This window comes from Octodon degus, unplaced genomic scaffold, assembly GCF_000260255.1.
Source record: "Octodon degus isolate 3935 unplaced genomic scaffold, OctDeg1.0 scaffold00284, whole genome shotgun sequence".
Taxonomy (NCBI): Eukaryota; Metazoa; Chordata; class Mammalia; order Rodentia; family Octodontidae; genus Octodon; species Octodon degus.
In genome coordinates this window covers 1,173,793-1,196,605 of record NW_004524860.1, presented here as the reverse complement: position 1 = coordinate 1,196,605, position 22,813 = coordinate 1,173,793, and the positions used below count along the sequence as shown (strand labels likewise).

Below are 22,813 nucleotides of genomic sequence, written 5' to 3'. Positions count from 1 at the left end.
CACCTATAATTTTTGCACCAAGTCAAGAATCACAAACTCTAGAAGCCACCCCATGACTGCATGAGGCTTTGGGTAGACAACTAGATAGAAAGCGTAACAATGTCTCTTATAAGAAGCAGTATGAGGACTAGTTTACACATAAATTCATATTTGGAGAGATCTAATTGAAACTTTCCAATTTGTGCTTGGAAGAAATGGTGAGAGGCAAGAGTCGGTTTGCCCTTGTGATGGTTACTTTGACAGAGGAAAATTTTGAAGGCAGAGAGCTCTGTTCTATGGTGTACCAGGAAAGTGATTGCTTTGTGCCCAAATGTGCAATCGCTATAGAGTCTTGATATCCCAAGGAAGTAGACCTCAGTCAGTTCTATCCATCTAGCTTGACAGGGATAGGAGAGGTTCAGGTAGAGATGAGCCTTGATAGTCAGGTTTCTTTGTGTCTTGTAGAAGGAGGGGGGAGAAGAAGGAGGGGGCATTTATATTTGTGTCCATAATCCTTGTAACACATAGCAAGAAGGCATAGTTGCCTATGACACCAGATTTTCTTACAGATATAAGATTTTTAAATCAAACTTATTGGTAGCATTTTTTGATGGGCTTTTTGCCCTTCTTTTTGATGTCTGTGAGAAGCGCTGTTTCTAACTTTTTTCTAGGAAGGGCAACCTTTAGAAAGCCCATGATGCCTCATTCTTGAGGTCTGACTGTGCAATTATACCTCAATCAAAATGTGGAACAAAGAAGGAATGTCTTATAGGCATCTCAAGTGGCTTTTCCATGAGGCCATCTAACCAGGATAGAAAGTAGAAGGATCAGGCAGGGTGCTCTGAGGCCAAATGCAGTTAATGGTTTATTGGAAGTAGTTAAATTGGCTGGAGGTGCATGAGTGAGGAGCAGAATGAAGCTATAGGTGTTTCCAGAAACTGAGGGAACCCATGAGAGTGACAAGGCAAAATGGTCAGGATGAGCAGGCCTCTATCTTTTTCTTGCTTTACTTTGCTTTCAATTTTTCTTTTGTTTATATTTATTTTCTTTCATTTTCCTTTTGTTGTTGTTGTTGAGACACATGGATAGTTTTGGTTTGATTTTTAGCTCCATAAAAATCCCCTTTTCCTTCATTTAGAGACTGTGGATTTGACAAATCCCTTTCTAGGTCCAGTTTCCTACATATGTGTTGTACATCCTTGAATGATGGTGCAGCGGAGGAAGAGTGGAGGCCCCTCCGGATCAGACCATTCAGATATCCACCTGGCCATGGCGCTTGTAAGGACTTAGATACAACTTCATAAAGAACAATCCAAGTCTACATTTTGCCTTATGTTGACCACCATAGCACCACAGGTGAGGGCCCAATCAGCACTGTACCCAGTGCTTCCTGGTCTTGCTGCACAGATGGGGCAGCCTTTTGTTTACATTCTTCATTCTACTCACTCACACATTTATTAAAGAAACACTCAAGGTTAATTATTCCAACACCATTCCATGGAGTATGGTTCTGACTAGTGAGACGTGAGCAAGGTCTCTTTCTGCTCAAAATGGGAAAGACTGGCATATGTACTGATTGGGGTGTGCCTGAGTGTCTTGGCAGAATAAGGCGGGGAGGAAGGTAGACAAACAGAAAGACAAACCGACTGTGTCCTCCTCCATTTCAAGTCCTATGTGAGTTAATACGGTGGAGAGCTAGGAATTCTTCAGATGTCTGAGAGGAATTCAGAAAACTGTAGGGTATGCCTTCCTTTCAGGATATGGAGAAATCCTTGCTCCCTCCACAAAGGCCAGGACCAGTGCCCTAAGTTTCTAGCACTGCTGGTCTACCTTCTAGATGAACCAGATGCAGTGGCAAATAGAAACAACGAAACATCACCAAGAAAAGAATGATTTAATATGGTGACAAATGCTTATTTGTGTCATTCTGAAAACATCAGGGCCTTATTTCTGGTTTTCTAAGACCTCTATGTGACAAGCAAGCAGGAAGTACAGAGGCAGAAGCGTTTGTCACTTGGGGATCACAGTACCAGTCCATGTAATAACCAAGTACTGCATAGGACAGTCACAAGGACACTGCAGGGTCTCTCCTACACTCTACCATCAGCAGCTCACACTGAACACAGACAAACACAGAAACATCCTGATCAGAAAACTGTTACACATTGCACTCTTTAACCTACTATGCCCAATCCTACACTTCTTGTTTCTTTTCCTTAATAAATCACATTTTTAAAGAGCAACAGCTTAATAAAGAGATATATTTCTCATGATATTAGAGGGTGTAATCCACACTAAGGGGAATTCAAAGCAAAAACTTCAAGGTGGAAGCCAGATTTGGAAAAATTTCTGAAATCTGTAAGGAAAGAAGAGCACAGGTAAATGGAATGGGTGAACAAAGGAAACCCCTGTGATCCACCTCCTCCACCTGCACCTCAACTTCTAACACCACATTCATCTATAATCATCAGTGATACAATGGTAGCCCCACCTTCTCTCTTGGGTTCATTCACACACTCAGGGAGACTATTAAATTGAACTGTTATGGAAGACCACCAGAAAACAGCGAGAATTTTATAAGCACACATTTATCATCACCACCTTTCCATGTAAAAATTCATTATTTTGCATTGCAAACATGTACAAGTAAAAACTAAAAATGAATAAATAAAAAGAGAAATGAATAAAATCCAAACAAAAATTAGAGAAATGAAAAGTATAAAAAGATACACTCAACCAGAACATAAGCAATATTCCTGCATCTGCAAAGAGAAAAAGAAAATAAATAAGCCAATTAATGATATCTCAGCATTATTTTAAAAATAAAGACTATCAAATGGTCAAGCATTTGGAAATCACATTGGTGTACAGTAGGAAAAAACTGAACTCCAAAAGAAGAAGCAATGTAGAGAGATCAAAGAAAGAAGGCCCTAAATTATGACCTGGAAACTATAGCATAAGGACAGTTTTAATGAACATACAGGAGTGAGAAATCCCCATCTTAATGTAGTTTTTAACCTGGGGAGGTCACGCTCAAGAATACGTGGAAGCAGACAGATAGGAACTTTGAAGCCATGGGCTGACGTGCTGGTTATTGGCTGCAATTGAACCCCAGGAGGGAACAGCAGGCATAGACTACAGAGCAAGCAGCACATGCAGCAACTGGATAGGAGCTCACACTGTATCATGAGGCTATGTATCAGCTCATAACTTAGAGCACTGTTGATTTTTTTTTTTTTTGGTGGAACTGGGGATTGAACTCAAGCCTTTGCACTTGCCAGGGAAGCGTTTATTACACTGAGCCATCTCCCCAGCCAAGCACTACGCACCTTAATGGATATTCAGACTAAGAATGGTGTTTTTGGTTCTGTTAAGTCTCATTTGAAATTCAATATAGCTCAAGTTCAGGTAGATGACTTCAGATATCTTCTTATGTGCTTGTTTATCTTTGCTGTATTTTCTCTGGTGAGATGACTGCAGAAAGTGTTGCTGGTTTTATGGATTACTTGAACTTTTGTATTTTGAGGCTTGTAATTATATTTTTCATACAAGTACACTGCTACACTGGCATTGTATTAGTTTCAAATATCTTCCCTTACTCTGAAATTTATATTTCATTTCCTTCATAGTTACCTTAGTTGAAAATAGATTCCTTGCTTAATGAATCCAAGATACAAGCTTTTACTTTTATTGATTATACCATCTAATGATAAATGATAGATGTTGATAATGTCATGTTTTATAATCTATACAAATTCCTCAATTCTAGAATCAGAGAGTTCCATAGAAATATATTATTGTATGATCAATTCTGTTCAGAAATTGCTAATAAAATTTACAGAAATATATGTGACATCCAGTTCATCCTTTCTCTTCCCCACCGTCATGATTCCCACTTTACTGCATGCTTCACTCTCTCTTTTGAAAGCTTTGGCTGTAGCATCTTCCAGCGAAAGTGGCTGACTGGGAACATGCACACTGTACCAGTCACTCCATCATGGAAGACATTGTGTCTCATTATGTCAGCAATTATGTTATTTATACAATACAGAAAATATAATCATACAAAAGGCACCATCAAAATTCAGAATGTAATTACTATGAATGTAATTACTATGAATTACATATGTAATTATTATGTAATTACCCAGAAAACTAGAAAAGTTTGAAGTACCTGACAGATAGCTATACCTGGAAACATGAAAAACTTTAATGAGACAAGATTTAGAAGGCTGAAGAATCCAATAAAAGCAATGCCAATGTTAAAAAAAGAATCTACCACCTAAAAAAGTGCAGGACCTGACGGAATCAGAATTCTGCAAAACTTTCAAATAGGTTCTAACACACACACACACACACACACACACACACATGCCTAAAGATTTAAAGAATTTTAAAGTACTTGTGCTTCTAATTCCTTTTATGAAAACCAGTATTACAGTGATTCCATAATCAGATAAATCCTCAACTGTGAAACAAAACTGAAGGGCTCTGTCCTCAGTGAACGTGGATTCAAAACTCTTCCACAAGTTACTAGAAAACAGAATGCAGCACATCAGAAAGATCATACATGATGACTAGGTGGATTTCATCCCAGAGAATAAATGTCAACTTCAGAAATATAGCATGAAACTAAACCAACAAAAAATTCCATATTTTTTACATAATAATACCAAACTTAATGAAAAAAATTGTACCAATAAGACCATTCATGGTAACACCATGAAAATGCATGAACAAGAGTTTTCCTTAACCAAAAAAGTGAAAGAGCTCTATGAAGAAAATTACACTACTCTGAACTAGAGATTGAATCCAGCATCAGAAAATGGGAAAATGTTCCTTGCATCTCACTGTGCAAACCAATATTGTAAAAATGGCCATATCCCAAAATCTGTAATTCAGCATCTATGCAGGTCCAACCAAAATACCAATAGCACACTCTATAGACCTAGTACAAACAACATTAAGATTCATATGAAAACAAAAGGGATTAGAAAACCGAAGGCAATTTGGGCCAAGAAGGTCAGATTAGGAGGAATCACATTATCTGACACTCAAAGTACACTACAGAGCAATAAAAATAAATGTTATAGAATAGAACACACACACACACACACACACACTCACACACACACATCATGTAGTTCAATGAAACAAAATGGAAGATACAGAATCATCTTGAGACACAGTCTATGAAAAGAGCCAAATGAATACAAAGAAGAGGAAGTCTGTTCAAAAATGGCCCTGGGAACACTGGCCATCCGATTACCTGAACAATAAAACTGTCCCCATAATTTTCACCAAAATGAAGAAATTAAACATTAAAGAGAAATATTGTATATGTTGGCAAATATAATATGAAAACACTTGAAACTATAATTGTAAAAGAGATTCCCTAAACAGAACTAAAATTGCTCAGTAAATTACAAATAGAATCAGAAGATAAGATGGCATCAAATCAAAACCTTTGGACCATCTGGATAGCTCAGTGGACTAAAGCACTTGCTTAGGCAGACTGCGGGACCTGGATTCAATACCCGTCTTGCGTGCCAGCACTCCCCCTGGAACACGCTGAGATGGTGACTGAGATGGGATGTGGCAGCACACACCTATAATCCCAGCATTTCAGAAGCTGAAATCAGGAGACTCATGAGTCCCGTCTGTGTAGTCAGACACTGTAGATTGTATACAAAAAACAAACAAACAAACTACAATACAGGAAATGAATCAATACGCAGGGTGAACAGACAAAGGGCAAAATGGGAATTTTTTTCAGCAATTCTTCAGACAGACCAAAAACATCTAGAATTTATACAGAGTTTTTAAAAAATCACTACAAAGACCCAATCTACAAATTGGCATCTAAAATGTGCAGGGAGTTCTCAGGAGAAGAAATCTAAGTGCTTGAAAAATAAAAGAAAACATTGCTGAACATTTCTGGCCATTAAAGAAATGCAAAGAAAAACAATGCTAAGATGCCACCCTACACAAGAAAAACATCAATCATCAACTAATTTATAAGTGAAAAATTTTGTAATGGCTGCATTCAAAGAATACACATTCATTGTTGGTGAGAATATGAGCTAGTACAACCAATATGTAACTCATATAGAAATTCATCAAAGAGCTACTTTAGAAATTCTTTATGACCCAGCTATCATTCTTCGTTATGTTACCGAAAGAGCTAAACATGGAATATTGCTGCGAAGTGTGTATACCAATGTTACAGCAGCAGAATTCCTCATAGCTGAATCCTGCAGCTCCCTGTTCCCCATCAGAAGATAACAGATGTTCTGGCTGCACTTCACGGAATGCTACTGAGCTGTGAAGAAGAACAAATCATGTTCATTTGTAGGAAAATAGGAACCTGGAAAGTATATTGAGGAGTAAAATTAATCAGTTATACAAGCTTAAATATCGCAAAGCACTGCTACCTTGAGGAAGGAATAGTAGAAAGAGCACAACAAAGGATGACTAGAGGAAGACAAGTGGAGAGAACTCTCACAAAAGGGAAGAGACCACGAGCATATGGGTGAGAAAACAGGGGGACAGGAATGGAAAATAAGTAGACTATGGACATGTCATGTCCATGAATAGAATGGTTGTAATTGAATCCAAACACTGTACAATGGAAAATTGTGGAAGATCAATAATAGCACATGAATAAAAATGAGGGAATGATATTCAGAGCAGACGGGAAAGAAGCACAAGGAAAGAGGAAGGGGATTGAAGGAAAATCAAGCTTTCTTAAAATGTGTTTGGTGCAGTGTTTCACCACAGAGCTCTGACTCCTAGTGATCCGACTGCTTCCAACCTCCCCAGTGCTGGGATTACAGGCATGTGCCACTACACTTGGACTCTGTGCTGCCTCAGCTCACCCAGGGGTGGGGCCAGTGCTGCACGTGATGCCAGGGATGGAACCCAGGGCCCTGTGCTTGCTTAAGCAGACGTTTAGTCTACATTTAGTCTTTCTGGCCCTCAAGTTGTTTTATACATTCACCAAACTCCCTAGGATGAATGTAAACTGCTCCTGCAGAAGACATGTACTAAGAAAAAGAAACTCAATTAATCAAAATTAAAGGGGAAAAAAGGATTTTAGTAGCTGAACACTGTGGAACATTTGGAGCAAATTTGGGGTAAGGAAGAGAAAACCACAGATTCTAACAGCAACTCAGCCCCAGGAAACTGCATCTGCTCCTTAGTCTGACAAGTTAAGTGTGTTCTTTGTGTCCCTTTTTTCCTGTGAGCTCCTGCAGAGAGGTTTTTGTGTGGACTCACACTGAAGTCACCTCATTGTGTGCCTCTTGAACAGTAATACATGGCTGTGTCCTCAGATCTCAAGCTACTCAGTGTTAGTGAAACTTGGCTCTTGGAAGTGTCCCTGTTGATGCTCACTCGAGATTTGAGGTCTGGCTTATAGTATGTGCTGCCATCTCCCCATACACCACCTAACCAGTCCAGTGCCTTCCCTGGGGCCTGACGGAGCCACTGCACACTATAACTGGTCAATGAGAATCCTGAGACAGCACAAGTGAGGGACAGAGTCTCTGAAGGCTTCAATAGGCCAGGTCCTGATTCCTGCAGCTGCACCTGGCACAGGACACCTGAGGACAAGAAGCATCACCATCAGTCAGACAAACTTGACTCCCTCTGCCCAGGTCCCTCTCCTGAAATTCAAAGAAACTCACAGTAGGGTGCTGCCACCAGGCAGAGGAGCAGAGCCAAGAGCTCCATGATCAGGGAAGGCTCCTGGGGGTGGAGACTGGGGCTGCTCAGCCAGGCCAGGCTTTTCATGCTGAGCCTGGGGGCTCATTTGCATGAGGGAGGCACTGAGGGTATAACAGTAAGACAGATGGCAGGGTGCTTTAGTCCTTTCCAGGGACAGTGATTTTCTTATGATTATCAGTTGCACTATGAAACGGCGTCCTCTTGAGGTTTTAGTATTCATACTTCTACTAATGTGAAATTGAATAAGCAATAGAGTTTATTGATTTTGAGCCCAGTTTACATGGGGATATTTAACATTAATGTGTTAAAATTTTGGGTAGTTTCTGACCTTCTGCTGTACCAATGCCGGCCTTTGCAAGAGAGGATTCGTAGTGGGGTAAAGAAGTCTGTCATTGTAGTGTTCTTATTTTAGATGGAGCAAAATGTTTAAAACTCAATGAATCTTTCTTCCTGGTGCAACCCCCTTGTCTTGTCCATGACAGCCTTCTCTAAAGTTATTGCTTCATTCTTGGGTGTGTTTTCTGTAGACAATGTCTAGACCTTGTTCCCTAGGTCCTAACAGTATCCTGATTTGGAGAAGTCTCTGGGAGTCCATGCATCTCCACCTCAGCCCACACTTGTTTTCTACTTTTAAATCAGCACTCTCTACTGCTATCTGCAATGTATGGGACTTCTTATGGACTGCAAATATTTTCCCCCTCCCTGTTAGATTCATGATTCTTAAGACTCAAATTTGCATTTTCAAGTATGTAGTCATTTTACCACAAACATTTAACTTAGAAAATCTTCTATTTAAAAGTATGTCTCTTCCTGGAAGCCATAAGTGTGTGTATGTAATAGTTCTAAAGAATACAAAATAGTATTAAAAGAGCATTTGAAGCTATATAGATTTTCAACAAAATATAAAATGAGCAATATAAAATTTCACTAAATGAAGTAATTGAATTCAACAGTGGTTGTTTTATTGCATTATATTTTCTTCACATTACGTGTTTATGTTACCAAGTATAAATGTGCAACATTGATTAAAAATGCAAAACAAAACAATAAAAAATTACCTGAGACCACCTTCATGCTGCATTACTAGAGTTTTCATTTTGTCAACATTTGTAAAAGTAGCATAAACATTAACATGTTGTCATTTTTACTTCACAGTCTTTATTTAAAATAGTTCCACATGATTGTTTGAATCAGAATTCATTTTTTTTTACTTTTTTATATTTTTAGTAGCAGAAAATGTTTACTGAAGGAATGTAAGCTCTGTCCAAGAAAGAGTCAGAAGGGGAACCCAAGATGGTTGACGCAGGATCATTATTTTTATTCTAAAGATAATAAAAATAGAATAAGAATGATAACATAATTTCAAAATAAGATGATAGGAAATTAACAATGGTTATTGTATTGCCTAATGATATCTTTTTTGTATTTATTCTAATTTATTTCTGGCAAAAATGTGTATAATGTATGCTGTACAGAAAACAACATTTACACAGGTACTTAGATATGGAAAAGCATTTATACAGATTGCATTATGTTAGTATAAAATGAAAATGCCTCAAATTCCCATATATGTAGAAACAGGTATTATGATTTGATGGAAGAAAAAATGTTGAAACAATTTAATACACAGCCATAGGCAATTTTTTCCTGAATAAAACAAAAATTACATAAGAAACAATCAACAAATGTAATTATATTAAGCATAACATTTCTATACAGGGAGATTTTAAAAATAACCCTCCCTAACAAAGAGATTTAAAAAATGGAAAAACTTCTCTGCCAGCTGTACCTAATTATTATATTGACAATATTATGATATACAAACTATGCTAAAAATTATGTCCCTAGAATATAAAATGAAAATGGACATCTAAAAGAAATGGATGCCTCTCAGAAAAAAAAGGAAAAATGCAAATACAGACATGAACAAGGGCTGGGGAGACAGCTCAGTAGAATAAGCATTTGCCTGGCAAGCGCAGGGTCCTGAGTTCAATCCTCGGTACTGAAAAAGAAAAAAAAAAAGACATAAATAATGTTGAGCACATTTGGCCATTGGAGAAATGCAAATCAAACAACACTGAGGTCTTCTTTCATGCCTGCAGAAAGGCCACTGAAACATCTAAAACGACGCATCATAGGGGGGAAAATGTACACATATTTTCTATTGGGGTGTAGGCCAGTGGAATTACTCTTGAACTTGTTACAGACATTACCTGAGAAACTCAATGTACAGTTTCCATTTGGCCCAATTGTACCTATTTATAGATCTCCTGAAGGAGCTAATGGATGCCTGCACATCCAAATGAACAGCAGCAAAAGTAGAAAGAGCTGAATAATGGAAGCATCCCAGGTTCCCTTCAGTGGGTTACTGGTGACAGAGAAGGCCATCCATCTGCGGAGTGCAGCACTCTGAGCCATAAAGCAGAGTGCATTTAAGTCATTAGTTGGAAAACAGGTACACTGAAAGAAACAGGTTAGTCAGAAAAGATGAACTATCACAGGGGCTCTCTTACATAGAGGCTTAAAATAAATGTGTTCAAAGAGCAATATGCATTTAGACCAATACTATGCAAGAGGGAGACAGTTTCTGTGGGCTAAGAAAGAGTTCTGTGTAGAAAACTGGAGGGGAGGACAGGTTGAGTTTAAATTACCAAGAAGCAATATGGACACAAATTAAACCCCCAAGCTGAACGTAACCACTGTGCATTGCACACATGAACTAATAAAGTGGCACGAGGGTTATAGGCAGTACAGGGCTGTGGGAAGGAGGGAATGTGAAGATTCTGCTCCTTGTTCTCAGAGTGACTTTTTGAGGAAAACCAGTGCTTTGGAACTAGGTTGGGGTGGTGGTCTACATTTAGCAAATGTGACCGAACTTTATACTTCATAATTACTAATGTCAAGTTCAGTGAGGTCTACATTATGTGATAAAATAAAAGGGATACAAAAGGAAATTTAGATGGAAAATGACATGCGTAGGGAAGTCTCTGACCCAAGACAAGGGCCACATATTTTTTTCCCAATACAATGCATTCTTAACAGTTCCTGTTTATTGCGATCATGAGCTTGAAAATTTTGTACTCTGAGCTCCGCATTTTGGAGGACCATATACTAAACTTTGTTATAATTTAAGGAAATTAAACACATTTTATAAATTGGGGAAATGAGCTTTCTGTGATCTCTCATGTTGAGCAACTGAGAAAAACAAATTTAAGGCACACCGGGAAGTGTATATGATGCAGCTTTATCTGCCCTGGCCTTCAGCAGGTACTGAGAATTCTTCAATGCTGTAAGCCCTTTTCCCCTCAACTTTTGTCTCAAGAACACTCAGTCCCAGGTGTCACCTGTAGCTCTTGGACCACCCCTGCTGGTACTGTGCACTCTTGCATGGAAGTTTGTGTCTGGGATCCCATTGATGTCCCCTCACTGTGTTTCTTGCACAGTAATACACCGCTATGTCCTCTTTGCTCACAGAGCTCAGCTGCAGAGAAAACTTGTTCTTGTATGTGTCAGGGGTGATAGTCACTCAGTCTTGAATGGATGGTGCATAATGGTAATACCACTTGGATCTGTAGAAGGTCCTTCCCAGCAACTCTAGACCTTTATTTGCAGGCTGCCTGACCCAATTCCAAGTAACACTTGTGCTAGAGATACTGGCCCCAGAAATACTACAAGTCAGCAAGAGACTATTTTATGGCGTTCAACAATCCTGGGCCAGACTCCTGCAGCTGTACCTGGGACAGGACACCTAGAAAGAGATTAACAAAGAGTTGACTCTAAAGGCCTGTGCATTCTGCCAAGAACACCTTATTTCCTGGACACTGACCCTGTGGCAAACCCAGAGCAGATAGGAAGCCAAGCAAGGGGACAGTCGTTTCTAGAGCACTGTTGATCATACAGGGCTCCAGATTTCGGCCACAATCCATCAGTCTCTGTGGGCCTTTGCACTAGCTGATCTTTGAAGAGAAATGATGCCCTCATTTGCCTATGCACCTGACTTCCTGATAAAAAGGTCAGGGAATGCAGACATATTTCAATAGCATAGCGGTCCTCAGACTTATAACCAACTTTTCTTATGTTTTGCACTTTTGTGCATTTCTGTTAGGGATTTGTACCAAGAAAGAGGTAAAGATGGAAATGTTTAGAGGATTAAATCTGTACATGGTGGTGCATAATGCATTGAGTGGAGTTTTCAAAAAAATCTTAGGTCACCAACTGAAGTGTTAGAGTTGCCTCCAAAATTTTACATGCTGGAAACATAGTTCTCAGTTACTGACAATTGAAAGTGGGTTCTTTGGCAGGTGATTTGGCCCAGAGGATTTTTTCCTGGGTGGATGAAACACTCACAGATTACTGGCCTATGAGGTTTTTGGTAGGGGGCATTATGATGGCAGGGAGTGTTTCTCTGTCAGGCATGTGTTGTCTTCACATGTGGTCTCCATCTTGGGATGCTACAGTGTGAGCCCACTTGAGAAGCCAGCATAGGCTCAAGCTATGATCCTTGACATCTAGAAGCAGAGATAGATGAAATCTTATACTTACAAAATATACTTTCTGCTCATGAATTCACCCATTTTGTGGAAAACTGCAAATACACTCTGACAACAAATCAACATGAATGGGTGAATGTTTTACATAATAGTTCAGAAAATTGTTGTCCTTTCCTTTATTATATTGTGTCATGTGCATGAATAATTTAGGTAACAGAATATCAGTATCAAGTACATTTTTACCGCAATTGTAAGGAATACTTCGCCAATGAATTTTTCTATGGAAAGACACTGATGAGCAAAGCCACCATACCATGAATGTGAATTTTCATGATGCCCATTGGGAGCTACACATAATGGCTTGTGTCAAAGCCCCTGGCACCTGTTCTAGCCATATGATAGTAAATTTTTCTCACTAAATATAATGAATTGCCAAACAAACATCTCTTATTTTTAAAATTAATTTTAACAAAGTTTAAATTAATCATAATACTTTCATAGTATTCTTCCAGTTATTAAAATTTTGTGTAGCTATTCCTATGCATACTAGAATTTTTTCCTACTGTTTTGGATTTTTCATCACTAAAACTCAAACATTTTCATTCTCTTTTATATTTTTCTCTTGTAAATGTTATACCTCATTTTTTTTTCAAACAAAAGGCAGCTAACTTCCTAGGGAGTGCACTGCTTTGTGGGGAAGGAACAAGGGATTGTGAGTTGAGATGGTCTATGTATGTATGAGCTGAGATGGTCTATGTATGTGTGAGCTGAGATGGTCTATATATGTATGAGCTGAGATGGTCTACGTATGTATGAGCTGAGATGGTCTATGTATGTATGAGCTGAGATGGTCTATGTATGTATGAAGCAGCTGAGCCAGAATATGCCAGCCATAGATAAAAGTGATAAGAACATTTGAGGGAAGAGTAAAATCTTTGGATAAGAGGACACTTTGGTCCTGTTCTTAACAATAAACACAGAGAATATGACCAACTCTGGGGATGTGGGAGTGCAGCTGAGATTTCCTCCAGAATATAGGTTTTCTGTAGACATTTAATTTAGTTCTTAAATGTCAAATAAAATATTCAGGCTGGTGGAAAGCAGGAAGTCTTGAAATATGTCTTGAAGTATCACAGCCTAATTTAGGTGGTAAACACCTCTGTTAAGTCCTTACAGTTGTAGAAGTTCTCAGGTTGTTTTAGACATGGAAGAGGGTGGGAAATAACATATGAAGGCCTAGATATTATAGAATTGATGCCCTGAGCCACTGATACCCATAGAGTGGCCAAGTGTTTAACCCACTGTGAAGAGCAGCCATGCTGTGAGATATTCTCATAAGCAAGGGATGCATGAGAAACCAGGAGACCCTAGAGCAGAGACATTGTGCTCCATCCTTGTGACACTTGCTCACTGAGTACCACTGAGCCAATCATGATGACTTGCAATTAGAAATCACATAAGTAGCTTAGGGGAGACTTTGTAGGTAGGTGGGAGTCAAAACAGGAGGGACCCTGTAGAAGCTCTGCAAAAAGTATCTTTCTGAATTTTCTAATAATCTGAGTCAGCACTGAAGAGATAGAAAAGAATCAACAATTGAAAGACGAAATTTAATAATCAATAACTTTTTGATGTATGGAACATGAATCTGCATTATTGTGCAAAGTAATGTCTCGAGAACAAAAGCACAGTTATATTAATACTATGATGTTAATTACTCTGCAATTGTATCAAAAAATAATACAAGAAAGAATTTTTTTTGGGGGGGAACCAGTGATTGAACTCAGGGCCTTGCTCTTTCCAGGGCGGTGTTTATTCTGCTGAGCCATCTCCCTGGCCCCAAAAAATAATTTTTAAAAATTGCAATAAAAGCTTTGGTAGCTGAGGAGAGTGGGAGGCGGCGGCGGTGGCAAGAAGATGCTCCTCTTTGGCGTAAATTGCAATTGATTAGGGATTGGTTTTCAGTCTCAAGTTAGAAGTGAGATTTCAGATAAGTGAGGCCGGCATTGCTTCTTTAAACACCTCAGAATGGGAGAATGTACATATCAAGACTCAAAAAGAAGAGCTTGCCAGGAGTCACAGAAAATAGTAAAAAGTCCAGAACTAGGGCTCCTTCTACCAAACGAAAGGACCGCTCTGATGAGAAGCCCAAAGAATGCTGTAAAGACAAAGGGGGTACCAAGTAGTCTAGTGAGAAAGACAGTGGCGGCGATAAGACCCGGAAGAGGCACAGCGCTTCCAGCAGAAGCAGGAGCACCAGATCTCTGTCCAGCTCAACTTCTAGCTCAGGCTCCAGCACAAGCCAAAGCTCGAGCAGTGGCTCCAGTTCCCTTCAGTTTCCACCGCTCTGGAATCTCCAGTACATCTAGAGGCTCCAGTTCCAGTAGCTCCTCCGGCTGTCCAAGCCCTTCTCGGTGCAGTCATGAAAACAGGCAGCGCTCCTGCTCCAAATCCAAACCACCTAAAAGAGAAGAAAAATAGCTGAAAAGGCGAAACCCTTCCCTAAACCTACCAAAGTGCACATTGGGAGGCTTACCAGGAATGTGACCACGGACCACATCATGGAGGTATTTTCCACCTATGGGAAGATTAAAATGACTGACATGCCTGTAGAAAGGATGCATCCTCATCTATCCAAAGGCTATGCGTATGTGGAGTTTGAGAATCCAGATGAAGCTGAGAAAACACTGAAGCACATGGATGGAGGACAAATTGAGGGTCAGGAGATCACTGCTCCTGCTCTGCTGGCTCCCTGGCCCAGGCCACCACCTTGGTGATTCAGCCGTCCCAGGAGAATGCTGCCACCACCTCCCATGTGCCACAGGTCACCCCCACAGATAAGAAGGTCACACTCCCCAAGACACAGGTCCCCTGTACACAGGCAGTCCAGTTTCCTGGCCGCCGCAGCCACAGGAGCCACTGTAGCTCCAATTCTTCCTGATAAGAAGATAATCCCTGTAATTTGTATCTCACTCAGCTCAGTTTTGTCACTTCTCTAGCCTGAAGTGGAACACTAGAAGAGGATCCCTAACTCAGGCAGACTTCTAAGGCAGCAGTGGAAACACTTGGTCTTAAGGTGGGTTCTTGCTGCAGAAGTGTGGTGGTTTAGTCTTGTGTTCATAAAGACATCCAACCGTTTTCTGTCCAGGGAGTCCACCCATTCTCATCCATCGTCTGAGAGTCTGTTCAGTGGCAGAGCCTGTAGGAATGAGTAAGCCTCCAGGAGGCAGAGTGTCCCAACCTTTCCAGAGGACTTGGGGGCCGTTTGCAGTCTGATCATACCTTGGAGACCAATACCGCATTCCCATTAGGCCTGACCCTTTGATTTCTGTGTGAGTCCTCCTGCATCGAGGGTCAAATACCCAGAGAAAGAACACTCCCCACTTCAGTTATCATAAATGGTTCTGTCTTTTTATATTCTCACCTACATCCCTGCTCCTTTTGTCTCCTTTACTTTGAAATGTAGAGCAGTTTGAGAGTTGTGCAGATCATAGTGAGCCTGTATTACCCCATTTTACCTGATATTTAATGGGGGTCTTGCAGGTTATTTTGGAAACATGTACATTGCTTTTTTTGGCTTTTATTGTGCAGTCATTGCTATAAAATTTGAGCTTTGCAACTTTGTAGTATTTCAGATAAGTTTGTGTTTGTACTTTGTTGTGTAGAGTAAAGGAATTGAATAAACCTAGGATTAGGGTGTGGAAAAAAATGACAGTAAGAATCTCCTGTGCTCAGATCTCACAAGGTTGCTGCTAAACACTGACCTGTACCTGCAGTACACTGAGTGTGCAGCGAGTGGACTGAGGCTGGCAGAAGACAGAACCTGAGGTGGCTGAGTCTATGTGTCCACACCCTGTCCCTAGAACCTGTCTTTCTGTGAGCTGCATCCCTACCTCCCTGAGAGAGCTCCCTACCTCTGCCTGAAGCAGAAGAGGAGCTGGAAGTTGAAAGATCTTACAATCATTTCGTAATAAGTAAAGTACAGTACTGAAACTTTAAAATGTGTGGCAGCACTCATAGTGTCAAAGAGTTAGATGCCAGGAGAAGCCCCACCACAGTGGAATCAGCACAAATAGGCTTATTTTTTTTAACCCAACATCATTAGGCAAGGACAATTAAACAGCTCCAATAATATGTGAACACCCAGATTAAAGTGAAATATGGTTTCCAATTTGGCAGAGTGAAAGGCTTCACTCCACCCAGAATTGGGAAGAGCCCTTCAGGATGAGAAGCCCTGGAAAAGTGTCTGAGAGTAGAGTGCAGAAATGCAGTCCACAGGAAACCATTTTCAGAGCTAAAGATCCTGCACATAAAACTCTAAAAACACTATGCATTCAGCAGAGGTGAGAAAATAATTGTGTTGAAAAGAAATTTCTGTGTCCTATTTAATGCAACAGAAAGAAAAACAAGAGAAGCCAAACCTGACTATGAAAACATGTGAGATCAGACTTACAAGTGTTCCCTGGAATCTCTGTTCCTGATACTCCAGATGGAGACATCAATCAGGAGAGGAAAATGCTCTGGGCCTTTCTCTATGCCCACCATGGATTTAGTCCCTGACAGCACTATGTGCTGAGCACCTCCTGCTGGTCTTGAGCATCCTGCAGGGAGGTTTGTGTCTGACAACTGCTCATTGTGCTTTCTACACAGTATATATGTCTCTGTCATCTCTGGGCAAAGAGTTCAGCTGCATGGGAACTGGTTCATGGCTGTGTCTCTGGAGATGGAGATGTGGCATTTGATGGCCAGGCTGTGCCTAGTGCCAGCACTGTAACTTAAGTCCCCCATCCAATCCAGCCTATTTTCTGGAAGCTGACAGATCCAATTCCAGTGACCACTGCTTGTGATGGAGAATCAAGACACTGAGCAGGAGAGGGACAGGGGCTGTGAGGGCTTCACCAGACCAGGTCCAGATTCCTGTAGCTGGACATGGGACAGGACACCTGGGGACAAAAATATCCTGTTAGTCATCTAATTTCTTTTCCCTCCCATGGAACAGTGTCTAAGTCTGAGAACACTCAATTTGGAGCCCTGATATCAGGCACAGAATAAGACCTAGAAGTTGCGTCTTCTCAGAGACAAAACAGGCTTCCACAAGAAGCTTTTGTAAGACAGATCTGTGAGCTCTGACAGCTAAAGAAGGGAAGCTGGAGCTACAGTTGAATGATAAATTTGCTTGTAGGGAGTTTCCTTCTTAAATGATGGAGAAGGGCCAGGGATATAGTTCAGGGCCATAAGCTCCGGCAATGCAAGGTGAAGGTCCTGAGGCTCTTAGCCAGTACCAAAACCAAACCAAACCAAAACAAAACCTCTAAATGATGGAGAGATAGCAGTCAGGGTGCTTCTGGCCATTTTATTCTGCTGAGAGGAAACTTTCCCCCTAATGTTCTGTTTACCTCTGTGACCAGTGGAATGTAGATTTCAGCGAAATGGTAGGAACAGGGCAGAGGATGAGTGCATCTTCCTGCTCTAAGTTCTGCCTACCTGATTACCCTTATCCATGCCTGGGTTCCAGCCCCACAGTTTGCTTTCTATCCAGGCTGTCACTGCTGCTTTCTCAGGACAGCAGTGAGCACAGCTCCCACTTCCTCTGCATGACCCCTCCCCACAGAGGCCAGACGTGCTGCCTGAGACCTTACGTCACTGCTACTTGCTATGAACTTGAGCTATCCACCTGCCTCCTGCTGTGAAAATTCTGCATCAGACCCAGAAGAAACTGGATCTGAAGATGTGCTTCCTGCCCTTACGTCAAAGAGACATTTCTAATCACCAGGGAACAGAAGAAACACATGTGTTTTTCCTGATGATTCTGTGCAGCTACTGTGTGATCATTCCTTGCAGGGTAAGCTTCTCTTCCTGCTCTTTGAATGTCATTCCTAAACTCAAAGTACTCACTTTATGATCGATGTCTTTGTGAATAATTATGCATGACAAACATGATGCTCAAGGAAATAATGACACAATCATTGGAGAGTTATACGAACTTTCAAAGATGTTATCACCATCTTTATTTTATTGCTTGGTTTTTATGCTGTCACAAATGCACAGTGATTCTCGGGTCTCTACCACTAGGTGTCCAGGTTATAGGTGTGGAACATCCTGCCTCAAGCAATCATTTCTTTGCTGATGTTTTGGCTTATTTTTAGATCAAGAACAACTCACTTTGTGGTTTATGCTAGCTTTGACCTAGTGATTTCTTTTTGAGTCCTACATTTGCAGGGGATATAGACAGTTACTATTATCATGAGCCTCTATCCCCACTCTTCTCTTGTAAATCATCCTTAGAATCCATTTTCCAGACCTCTGTTCCTTTTCTATACATTTACTTTATTTCCTATATTTCAATTCACACTTTTCACTTGATGAGGTTTAACGAAACAATTAATGAAGACTTTTTCTCTTAGTGTAGAAAGTTGAGATATAAGTTTCACACCATTCATCACATGTAACAGACTTGAAGCAAGACATCCACTTTTTGGAGTCTCATAACTTCTGAACTAGAGCAAAATGGTCAGATCTCACCTTATTTAAGGAAATCTTCATAATCATCTTGGATAGACATTTCTGAAGAGTGTGAGGATGAGTCCATTATCACAGTCATATGCATTTTAAAGTAAAATATGGCCAATAAAGGATGCTGGGTTCTTTGACCATGTATCTAGGACCACATAGGGTGTGTGCCAGGAGGTGATGGGAAGTCTCTACTGATTCTCCTTGGAAACTTGCTCAGAATCTGCGTGAGTTTCCCACTTGTCCTACAGAGCCAGGAGAAGGAGGGTTCCTGTCCTGCACAGACAGGTGTCTGAGCATGGCTCAGAGAGCAGATGCAATACCATTCCCCTGTGAGGGCTGGAACTCTAGGGCTCACTATTCACCTCCACAGGTCCTCTGTGAGCAGGATGGAGTTCTTTTTGGTATTTGTGGAGGTGACAACCATGTGAGACTCTTTCCTATATTCTGAACTGAATGCGTTGCATCCCTAATGGTTTTTCTTGAAATGTGTTTTAGTGCATATCTTCAGCATTAATCTATATTTCCATTTGAGGATTACATAAAAGACACAAAGCCTTTAGAAGTGGGGAAGTATGTTTGGGTAAAGAATGTCTTCACAAGAATGGATTACACTGGGTACTCTACAATAGTCATAGAAAGTCATGCCTCACACCTTACACTACACATTTTCCCATTAAAAACTGTGTTTGCTTCAGGCCACATCAGTAGGTATCACTTTCATGTTTTTTCTATTCATTAGGAGAAATTATGAAATAATTCTAGATATGCTGTGACTACTGTGGAATAACTGAAGAAGGCAGGAGGTTAAGGTAGGGTGTTAGAGGGCAGTGCTTTTCCTGTCAAGCACATGAATTAGACAATGCAGGTCTAAGTGACCTACTTATAAAGCAGCTCCTCTGTGCCCCATTAGTGTTTGCAGAAAAACCAAGAGACTTAGGCACTAACTACCCAGAGCTGATGAAATGCTCCTTTAGATAATACCTGTGAAGTGATTCAAATAAGTATGACATGAGCAATGATTTTTTTTTCACAACTGGGAATTGAACTCAGACGTTTGTACTTGTCAGGGAAGTGCTTATTCTACTGAGCCATCTTGCCACCCAACAATATTTAAATCACATGTCATAATGAATATTTACAGTGTAATTTTAATGACTATATATATATATATATATATATATATATATATGTATATCCTGAAAAAATTGCTTCCTTGGGGATATTTTCAGTATTTTATTCTATAAAGGAAAAATACTTATCATAACATGATAATTATTATGCAAATGTAGCATGATTATTGAGGAAATATACGTTATCCAATATCTGATGTTACAGCTCATTGAGCCTCTGGGAATTGGCATTTTTGAGGGTTAGTTTGAAGTTTGAAACTATCTTAAATTTACTAATGTTTTTAAATAAAATGGTTAAATAGCAAATAACATCTGTTATATAATTACACACTATACATATCATTCAGAAATGCTAAGAAATAGACATGGACCAAACAAAATCCTTCAGCTTTCAATAGTAGTGAAAGCATTATTCTCTGCCAAGGGCAATAGAAAACGGTCCTTCCACTGTGAAGGCTGAGTGGGAATTTCTTATGGATGTGAAGACAGCAATGGACAGAAGAATATGAGGTGTTCACAAAGCTGATCTGAGGATGACAGTCTCTGCTCCTTCTGAGGGTGTTTCCACCCGCTTCCTCTCCTGCAGCTCTCCCTTGGGGATAAAGATTGCTTGTAGGCACAGCTGGGACATTTGAAGAGTCTACTATAAAGGAAGCATGTGTACTACCAGTGTCAGTCAACCATGTAGTGGAGGCCCCAGGAGATTTTACAGGACAGAGTTCAACTGCCAGCCTCACCCGCTGGCCTCCTCGCAGGTTCTCTGCTTTCACACTCTTCCGTCAGAGCCTTCACCCCTCACCTGCCTAAATGCCCACCTACTACTCCAAGGCACCCCATGGCTGCTCCTGGTGATCACCTGAGTAATGTGGACACACATGAAGCTTCTTGTGAAAGCATGTCATTAAACATTTATCTAATCCCACAGAATGCACAGTCAAAGGAATGAACCCATGTTACCAATCTGACTGTGACAGGTGGCAGTGTCTCACTGTGGGTTCAACTTCTGGGACAAAGAAGGACTGCAGGTGTGTGTCCTGGTAGAGGGGCATGTTGTACATGTAAGCAGAAATTTGGTTCCTAGGAAATATTTCTACATGTTAATCAACTTTACACTTAACATAATGATGTCCTATTCAATAATTGTTTGTGTGTGTGTGTGTGTGTGTGTGTGTGTGTGTATTTTAGGGAAGGTCTCCATGGTGTTCAAGATCTCACTACTAGATCAGACTCATAGTGATCCACCTGTTTATAGCCTCCCAAGAGCTAGGATTACAGATACACACCACCATGCCCAGTCTAAATTGCCCTCTCAGGGTGCCCCAGGGGTGAGGCAGGCACCTTATAAAATCTAATAAATAGAAATGGCAGCACCATTATGCCCATTTTGTACAAAGTAAAGAAAAAAATGTCATGTGATTGTGAAAATTTGCTCTTAGATATTTCTCCATTTGTTCTGAAATTCAATAATAACTCAATTGACAAATTCTGCAGTTCCTGAGCAGTTTACTTTGCAAGCAGAAGCACTGTATAAAATTTTCCTTTCACTGATGAGCTCCACATTGTGTGAAACAACACCATGATTATCTTCCCTACATGAATAGGAAAAGAACATATTTTTCCAGAACTGTGTAACAAACTAAGTTTGTGGACTGACACACTACTATGTGTTCTCACAAATATGTTCTGGAAATGGCTTGTGTCTGCCTTACAGTAAAGAGATTTCTTTCTTGGCTGTATTTTACATGGAGGGTGTGTCTGTTATTTTCTTATTGGGAGGACAAACTGTTTGAAAACCAAGATGAAAGAAACCAAGGTTCATTTAGATCACAGTCAATAGAGGCCTCAGTTCATATTTCGCTGTCTCAAGGCAGCATAATACATGGCAGAGGACAACAGTTCGTGTTGGTGGAAAATAGCAAAATCAACAAGAGGGGAGGTGGTGTCCCTTGCTGTCTCTTATACTGTGTGTAGCTAGGCATGCTTGGAATGTGTAGAACTCACATTCATAATGTAATCATTGCACAAACAAAGCAGAAACTCTAGATTCAGCTTCCTAAACCGTATTTCTGAAGACAACATGAGTCTTTAGGGGGACATCAGACAACCACCATAACGAAGGATGTCTGTAGTACAAATCACACAATTATACCATTCTGCTAGGATGCATATAATCTTTTTTTTTTTACATTTTTATCTCCAATTACTTCATGAATTTTCTGAGCACATTCAGTCTCATAATTTCTGTCCTTCCATCATCTAGGCAGCTGTTCCTCTCTCTGGGTTTCTGCCACATGCAGGATGTGGTTCACCACACTGTGTTTTGCACAGTAGTACATGGCTGTGTCATCAGACTTCAAACTCCTCAGCTCCATGTAGGCTGTGCTGGATGAGTTGTCAGCAGTGAGAGTGGCCCTGCCCTGGAACTTCTGAACATAATTAGTATTGCCATTATGAGGGTTCATATTTCCAATCCATTCCACCCCTGTCCAGGGGTCTATCACATCCAGTGCATCCAGTAACCAGTGAAGCTATAGCCTGAAGCTTTGCAGGACACCTTCACTGAAGCCTCTGGTCTCTTCAGTTCAGCCCCAGACTGTACCAGCTGTACCTGGCCATGGGCACCTGAGGGGAGAAAACAGAAGTTTGATGCTGTGCCTGCTCTCATCACTGGTCCCTTCCTCAAGACTACAACTAGGGATCATCTTACATTTCACAGCTGCCATTAAGAGGAAGATTCTCCATGTCCAGTCCATGGTGAGGAGTTATGCTCTGGGGGTTCTACAGAACAGAGAGATGGCTGCAGAATTCTCTGGCCCATAGACCATCCATATTTACCTCAGCAGTCTCTTATCATTTGCATATTCATTGGGCTGGAAACTTCTTAGCACTAGATCTGTTACAATATATATGCAAGGACTAAATGTATTCAGAGTATTTAGCAGTGACTTAGTGACTTTCTGGGATTTTGTATATATA

General features: G+C 40.5%; 1 pseudogene and 1 gene segment (V, D, J or C); one reads left to right on the top strand and one right to left on the bottom strand.

Annotated features, from left to right (window-relative positions):
• Positions 1–22,813, bottom strand: part of LOC101566418 — a 468,690-nt gene that overhangs the window by 441,128 nt on the left and 4,749 nt on the right.
• Positions 14,231–15,135, top strand: LOC101582443 (annotated as a pseudogene).